Genomic DNA, 8,805 nt, shown 5'->3' on the forward strand with positions numbered 1-8,805 from the left:
TCCTCCTCCTCCTCCTCCTTCTCCTTCTCCCAACCCCACTCTACTTGTCTTGCTTAGCTTTCTCTCACAATTCTACTTATTCAAAGAGTCTCTTGGGCAGATGCCTGTATCTGCTCCAAGCTCCTAAAAAGAAAGAGGCAGGAAGGCTGAAAAATGGAGGAAAGCCTATCTCAGAGTAAAACAAATAAAATCAAGGGGAAGGATTGAGCTCAGCGGTGGAGGAGTGTATGCCTGGCATTTGAGAGACTCTGAGTTTGATCCTTGGTACCCCTTAAACTTCATAAAACAAATACACTCCACAAACACTGCATGTAAGAGAGAGGGGGAGGGAAGGAGGGGAAGAGAGAAGGGGGAGTGGAGATAGCCTTCTGGAGTGTACCAGAAGATAAGATAACCTCATGAGGTCTGTTTTCACATTGATTGGCATGGCTATTCTTTCCATTGTGGAATGTATTTTCTCTTCATTCCGCAGTCTCAAACTCCATGCTCAGCTCAGACGGACCTCATGCTCTGTTCTTCTCATTCAAAATGAATCTTAATTAGCTCCAACGTGTCCATGTGCTAGCCATTCCCTAGTGCTACCCAGGCTTCTCAGATAGAGCTGTTTCTCTGTCTTTCTTTGCCTATCATCTCGCCCCCTTTCTCTTCCATCCACTACTGCATCTTTCTTCCAACTAGATCTAGGATAGTCTCCTATACAGGTGCTGCCCAGTACATATAATAAGACTCAAATAATGGAAACTAGTCAGATTTGATCTGACTGGAATGGCACAGGGAATCAAGCTGCATTGCTTATCTTTCAGAGGGGACTATTACTATAGGCCTTATAGGTATATGACTGACAAAACCATGTATGCTTATCTCCCAGCACATAAAGTGCTCAAGAACGAATGGTAGTTACTCTTGCTAGCGTGTTTGAGGTGCTGGGAAAACCAGGAAGACGTTATTCTTTATATTTCCCACCCAGAGTTAGTCTCTATTATTTACAACTTGCCAGCCATCTCCACTTCATATTTAGCAATATGGCTTCTACACATCTGCCCCCTTGAGGACCCCTTCATGTATCTAGCTTAGCTGCCTTTCAGCTGGGCACACAGTCAGTACCTCTCTTCTACATTTGTCCTTTGCCACTGCAGCTGTACCTGTAGGAAATTATTTCTTGAACCGTGGGGTACCCTGCTAATCTACCCTGGGAGCTCAGTATTCCAGTCAGGTCTTGTGGTCTGTAAGCAGGGCTTTATGGAAAGAAGTAAGAGAATGGGTGGTGGAGGAATGGAAGGGGTGAGGGAAGAAGAAAAGAACATTGGAAAGAACAGAAGGATAATCAGGAAAGATGCCAGGCTCTGGGTTAGGTTTTTGTCTTGATAATTTTTGGCATGAGAGGCAAGAGGATGAGGAGGAGGAGAAGGAGGAGGAGAAGGAGGAGGAGGAGGAGGAGGAGAGGCCTTGCTGTGGACTTCCAGTCTTGCCGAGGACTTCTGGCCTTGTGGTGGGCTTCTAGCTTTGCATGTTTACTGCCTTGCTCTGAATACTAGAGATGTAACCGCTAGCAAAGGCCTTATGGATGGATAGCTGAAAATATGCATGTATGCTAAGCTCTGTGCCTGGACATACAGCATCCTGTATGTAAATATTACTCATTGTGCTAACAGGCCTGCTCTTTTCTTGTAACTCCATTGGCTGGCTGACCAGCCCCCTTGATGTAGCCCTGTGGATTTGGGGGGCTCTCTCTGATTCTTTTCCCGACTCTGTTTGTGGCTGATAGTGGAAGCTCTGCCTTTTTGCCGAACCCTCAAACCCAGGCATAGGATTCTGCTTAGGTCAAAGGTTGTGTTGCCTTCACCCTTCCCTTTGTTTTGGTTTTTGCCCATCTCTGAGCTCCCTCCACTTATCTTGCTGTATTGTGCGCATCTCATCTCCTCTCTGGAGCTGGCTCTGGTGTGAGTGCCTCCTGTCTCTTTATACCCCGCTCCGTTGTCTGTGTTTGTTTGTCCCTCACTCTGACAGTCAGCTGTTCCCAGCTGCTCTCTCCCCTCTGGCCCCCGCCCCATCCCTCCTCGCTGCCACCCCACGAGGCAGCGGCTGCTGCAGTGAGGAGGGGGCAATCATCTATCAGAGACAGGCTCCGCCAACCTCAACCACCTCTCTCCCGCTGCTGGCAATTATCTGGAGGTTGGCACAGGGCCCGGAAACTGCTGCTTGCACCGCCCTGCGGCTCAGGGTCTGCTCCTCCATGCCAGCCCCTGCAGAGGATCACTTGGTGCCATGCCCAGGATGTGACAACCTGCAAAGGTCACACACACTCCAGAGAAGATGGACTGCTCTGCAAGTGGAATTGACATCGGGCAGATTTTGCACAAGACCCTCCAGATTTTCCAGCACTTCCTAGAGGAGAATAAATAACAACAGACTCCCAGGAATTATACACAGCACAGCACTCACCACACCCACCTTGACATTTGCCATATATTTCAGGCTTTAATTTACTTTTTAGGAGATGGATTTTGACCTGATTTGAAATATTATAGGAGCTTTGTTTATAAGACATCTTCAGAGGTTGCTAGCATGCCTGATTCCAGGCATGGAGCTGACCACAGCTTTAGAGTGACGGGTACTTCAATTCTGTAGGTAGAGCCATAGTTACAGCCTCCTTCTCTCCTCTCTCTGTAGTAGATGGGACTTCAGGGCTGAAGGAGAGCAGTGTGTTGATTATTTACTGCAAGCCTTGCATGAAGGATATTTGAAGTCTAGAGAGGCCAAGTTACCCTAAGACAGCCAGGTAGTCTGTAGCAAATACTGGCCCGGGGTTTAGGTTCTTGCTGTGCCTCTGTGCTCACACTCCAATGGACCCTGCTTTGCAGGTACAGCGGAGTCACCATCCTTTAACAAGGGAAAGAACAAGCTTCCAGGAATGTAAACATCTATGTCCAGATCACTCAGCTACTAGTTGTGGGAGTTCTGGTATCTCACTTATTTAATAACATGCCCCTTTAACCATCCAGCTAGGATGGCCAAGCATCCTGGCAGCTGGAGATGCTAGGAGAATGATTCTTTGGTGCCGACTTGAGCCTTTGCAGGTGTTCTGAGCATGGGCAATCTTTCCATGAATATTGAATTTGCAAAGACCTTCCCTTCAGGTGATCCATTATGATCAAGGAGCCTCTGCCTGGGGCTTTCTGTGTGGCCTGGGCTCATTACATGGCAGGTTAGCTTAAATTTTCTGCTCACGCAATGCAGCTATCTTTCAGCCTGTCATTTGAAGACCCTCAAGTCCACAGAACTCTGTTGCTAGCTTACCACAGCCCATTGGCAATTTCGCCCCAACACTGTGGTACTGCCTTCCCAAACACTTGGAAAACCTTCACTGCAAAAGCAAATGTGCAAAGACAAGAGATGATTGGGCAGTTAGATAGTCTGCCGAACCTGACTATAACCAAGTCAGGTTCCCTGCTGGGTCAAATGTAAAGACTCAGTTGTGTGGCCTTGGCCGTTCCCCTGTGGCTCTTAGTCAATAATAACTGCTGCCATTTATTGAGCATCCATGATGAACCCAACACTGTGTTATTGGCTTCCTTTACATCATCCCCCTTAATGCTCAGGAGCACCCCAGGAGGCAGCGTTGCTGTTTCCTTGAAAGTTTGAGAATACAAGGTCACACAGCTCATGGCTGCTCCTCAGCAGGCTGCCAAGCTACGCCTTCATTTATCTGATTCACGGGGAGCACAGATAAGAGATAGTGTGAAGGGACAGCCGTGCCATACAGGGAGGTTTTGTTGTATGCAGCTCAGAGACAGCAGAGCCAGTCCAAGAGTGATAGCAGATGGAACTCTGTATTTGGGGGTTGGCCCTGTGTTTATACTTCCTGAGCCCCTAAAGGCGTGCTGTATCAAAGCATATTATAAAGACAGTCATTTATCAGCTCTCCACAAGGGAGACCAGGAGGAAAGCATGTGCGGTAGGTAGGTTTTAAGAGGCGGGATTGCCATAATGATGTCAATGACAGCAGCAGACACAATGTCTTGAGTGAATGCAGGTGATAGGCAGTTTGCTGAGGGAGGCCTTCATTCACACTTCACAAAGATCCACCGAGTGAGGATCCCAATTTCTCTCTCTCTCTCTCTCTCTCTCTCTCTCTCTCTCTCTCTCTCTCTCTCTCTTTCTTTGAATTTTGAGGAAGTGGAAGTGTAGAAGACGTTAAAACAACAAAACAAAGGGAGAATAAAACCCCTGCCAGCCGATTCACATCTTAGGGCTGGAACTGGGATTCAGACGCCGTCTACCTGCTGCCAAAGCCTTCCCCACAGCTCTCCCGAGGGCCCTATGCCTTAAGTGTATTTTTAGTTGGAGAGGAGACGCTTTCCTGCTAAATAATTAAAGCTTCAGAACTGTGCTGGTACTTAAAAGGCTACATTTCAATTATTTGGAACAGTCGCTGAGGCAGAACAGTCTCCCAAGTACATTCTGGGTTGGCAACATTTCAAGTCGTATATCCTGGAGCCTTCAGACTCTAGTGGACAATATATACTTCTGGCTTGGCAGCCATTCGAGGGGGCCCTAAAGCTGGGGGATTTATGGACCTGTAAGGTGGTATACAAATCCCTTGCCTGCTTGGAATGCAGAACTCCGGTCCCTGTTCTCTCCATGGAAACCAGGGCTTGGCTCCAGCCCTTCAGCCGGCTCTTAAAGTCTGTGCCTTTGGTACTGAAGTTTTATTTCCCCTTTCCGTGCCATTATGAGGGACACTGAAGAAGAAATTCTCTTATAGCTCAACTGACTCCAGATTTATGGAGAAGTGTGGAAATATTTGCCCTCTGTCCGGGACTGTTGAAGTGGGGAAAAAGAAATGTTTTCTACAGACTTGAAAACAGAAACATTGATTTGCTTTGCCACTCTTTTAATGATAACTTGATGCTTTCTGGGGATTCTTACTGGGTGGGTTTCTTGCAGGAAGATGGACTGCTGGGGAAAATGTGAAGTTCTTTTCTTACACCTCTCACCCCACCCTCTATGTTCCACCTTTCCCATCTCCCCCCTTTTAATTCCAAACTGTGGGGATCAGAGTCCCATTTCATCTGAGATGTCTTCAGGAAGGAAAGCAGTCCGGTATTAGTTCACAGTAATTGTGAAGTTGACAGGTCACAATCTCCTCAAATGTGGGATTACTCTCTAATGGTGTAACTTCAAGGCACCTGGGAGAGAAATAATTCCAGTAGAACTTGAAGTCACTGGCAGCCCCCTCATGCCACATCCCATAATTGATAGTTATGCTGGCGGGAGTGGTTCTGATTTTGCTACAAGGCTCCCGATTTCCAAAGCCAAACTTATTCTTGACATTTTGATCTCTCGAGTTTCCATGAGGCTTCCTAGCAGATTTGAAGGATACTTCCCAGAGCTTTGGCTTCTAAATTAGATGAGACTCGAATAGAAGGAGATCAATTAGTCTGATGTTAGTGGAGGATGGCTCAGAATGAGGCTCCTAGCAGGGGAGGAAGAAAGACAAATGCAATTCTCATTAATGAATCGCACAATTACACTCAGCCTAGGAGCTTCCTGGAGATGACCTAGTATTTCAGTTCATCTTTACCTGGTCCAGTAGCCCTCAGTGAGATGCAATGACAATAATTCTTTGCCCCCTGCAGGTTCTCCCAACACAATAAAAACTTTTAGACACTAAGATTGACCTCTGCCCATCTGTTTAGCTGTCAAGAGGCACTGTGACCTCTTGGCATCAGTCATGGGAATGGAAGATGCAGGTTTCAGAAAGCAGAGGCTGAAGCGAATGAAACCAAGGAGCGGTATTAGAGCTGGAGAGACAGCCCAGCAGTTAGCAGTACTTGCTGCTCTTGTAAAGGGCCTGGTTTGATTCTCAGCACACACATAATGGCTCACAGCTGTCTGTAACTCCAGTCCCAGGGATCTGATGCCTTCTTCTGGCCTCTGTGGACGCCAGCATACATATAGTGCAGAGACATACATGCAGGCATAACATCCATATACATAAAATAAAGTAAGAAATCTAAAAAAGATACGTGGAATGTTATTGTTATTTTATTTACTGTAGTCTTTATTGTTGGGCTGAATGATCTGTAATGGGGGTTTTCATGAGGACAACATAAGGACTCAGATACCTGGAAGGAGATGGCTAAGGGCCAGAGGAAGAAAGAAGACACGGTACAAGGGAGGCAGAAGGTGCCTCTGATGTTAGATGTTACAGACCTTCAGGTCTTGTTTAAGTTCTTCCCATTTAGCTTCTCTGGGATGGTCAGCCATGCCATTCATTTACACTTGTAGACTTTTTAGGAGTAGGAGTGTTTCTCAGAGTCATGATCAAGGTACTGCTCGCGAGTTGTCTAGCTTCTAAGGAGTCTTCTAGCTTCTAAATCTAGCGTGTATAGGCTGGAGTAGGAGGGGCTTCCAAGACCCTGTTTCTGTGAATGTTTTCTTAAAGGCCTGTCACCAGGTATGCGGCAGGGCTGCAGAACAGAACGTAGTAGGCTCAGTCTTGTCCTCCCTGTGTGGTCAGTCCACACACCCTCTGTGGCATTGTCAGGGCCAATGGGTGCAATGGAGATGTGCTCAAAGCCAGAGGGAGGAAGACACAGCAGACTAAGAGGCGTTGCAACTGCTTCCCTAAGGAACAACATGGAAGACTCTACAAGGGTGAATGGGAAGAGGAGGGAACCAAGGGACAGGGATTTTATAGCACTGGAAGCGAGGCCAAAGAAGCTGAGGTCTCCCGGGGCATTGATGGGCTAAAAAAGGATCCTAGTTACCAACAGGCCCCTTAATTTGGATCCTCTTTGTCCCTCACACTTGTTGGCTTGGGCAAGGGTACCCTGAAGAGGTGATACATCAGAATCTGCTAACCCAACCAGTAACATCATTGCCAGAGAGACTTTGGGTTTGATGACCACTTTGCGGGATCACTAGCTGGACAGGTAGCACCATCTAACCGAGGGGTCTGCAGGTCCCAACCTTTGTCTAGAACTTATGGCTACAGACGGTACCCGACCTCGGAACTCCACTCACCACTTAGAGAACACCCAGATTATCATCATTATATGTCACTGTCATTTGTACCTCAAAGGACAGCTTTTTGTACATCAGGATACTTATGGTTGTCAAACGTTTTGAAAGGTTTTATTCTTTGTTGAATCTGAGAAAGGTCATAAAGAAGAATACTCCAGGCTTTTGTTGTAAATGACTCTACCCCCAGTCTCTATCACTGCTTCCCAAATTGAAATGGACACTGAGACTCAGAGCAGCCTAGTAAATGTGTGCTCTTTGACCAGTTAAACACTTCTGCTGTAAAGGACACGCTTGGATTAGGTTTACTCCGTGCCTGTCTCCAGCTCAAACTCACGGAGGTAGTAAAGGTTGGGGCTCAGCAAATGTGCCTGTGTGATCCCGTGCATAATTCCAAGCACAGCATCAGTAAGAAAACTCTTTAGCTAGGAGGTGGGTAGATGTGGGCTGTAGAGTCTCGATGCCTGCAGGGAAAGGCTTTACCTCTTGTATCGGGGTCCCTCCTCAGAAGCTTCCAGGCCACTCAGAATTTTGCTTTGATGCCAATTTTCCTCTACTAATGTTCCGAGAAGAACATTTTCATGGGAGACAAATTGCTGGTCCTTGACCCTGTGACAGCAAATGAAGACTAATGACGGAGCTCCAGCTGAAGAGACGCCTTTGCATTAGTGCTCATCAGGGGCAAACTTCTCCAGAAAGCTCTTTCGTTTTGCTCAGCTTTTCTTAGCCTGGCTGTTGGGGCTGCAGGATGACCACTATCAGACAAGGGCACCTACCTGCCAGGCATTTCTTATAAATCTCTCTTTCTTCAGAGGTAAAGCCTTCAGCTCTCAGCCCAAGCTATCTTCTATACTCATGACTGAAGCAAAACCCCAATGCTGCCTCAGAGTCTCTCTCCTCACTGCTTTCCCTCCAGAGCCTCCCGTGTCATCAGCTTCCCCAGCCCCTCTGAGCACATGGGTTCTGATTCCTGAGACATGGGATACTCAGTGTCCTGTTGGCCAGCATCTGAATCCAGGGGAGCCCGTGAGTCCTCAGCTACGATATGCTTACCAAGGTCAGAGGGCAACTACTAAGAGTCAGTTCTCTTCTTCTCTAGTGTAGGTCCTGGGAATTGAACTCAGGCACCAGGCTTGGCTTCAGACATCTTCACCCTCTAAGCTTCTCTACTGGTCTGGATTCTAGAACCACTCATGGTTTGTGAAGCTGAGCAAGATACGGCAAAACAAGCCTGGCCAAGTTCAAGAACCCCTCTTTGCCTTCTGAGCTGTCATTGGTGTAGCTTGGAGGAGAGACAGGCTTGGTGTGGGTCCTTTTATTTCTCTTCTGCAGAGTCCACATGCTGTCCCTCTGTAAACCCTCCAGAACATGTCTCAAGGAAAGGGTGCTGTGTGCCCAGGCTGTGGAGTAGGCTTTTAGGTGGTGTTACCCATCAGACTGGCGGACAAAGGACAAGTGGTATTTATTGTACTCTATTGATCCAGTCTTAAATAAAACTGAATCTTATTTGATAGCTGAATCTGAGACTCAATGAGATTAAAAATTTAAAAACCATCCCCATCTATCGCAGGTCCTATGCAAGATGTGCTTTTACCCAGAGTGGAATTGATTTTTTTGAAATTTGTATTCATGCATGCTCCCTAATTGGGGGAAGCACCTGGCAGCCCGGAGGTCTCCTAGCGGCTTCATCTCTCGGGTCCCTGAGGTCCTCCACAAATGCTCTCGCTCTCTCTCTCTCTCTCTCTCTCTCTCTCTCTCTCTCTCTCTCTCTCTCTCTCT

General features: G+C 47.2%; 1 protein-coding gene across 1 annotated transcript in view; it reads right to left on the minus strand.

The window, feature by feature from the left end:
* The window catches only part of Slc14a2 (solute carrier family 14 member 2), a 438,498-nt gene that overhangs the window by 194,657 nt on the left and 235,036 nt on the right, over positions 1 to 8,805 (minus strand). The gene's annotated exons all lie outside the window — the stretch shown is intronic.

The sequence above is a fragment of the Mus pahari genome, chromosome 15, assembly GCF_900095145.1.
Source record: "Mus pahari chromosome 15, PAHARI_EIJ_v1.1, whole genome shotgun sequence".
Taxonomy (NCBI): Eukaryota; Metazoa; Chordata; class Mammalia; order Rodentia; family Muridae; genus Mus; species Mus pahari.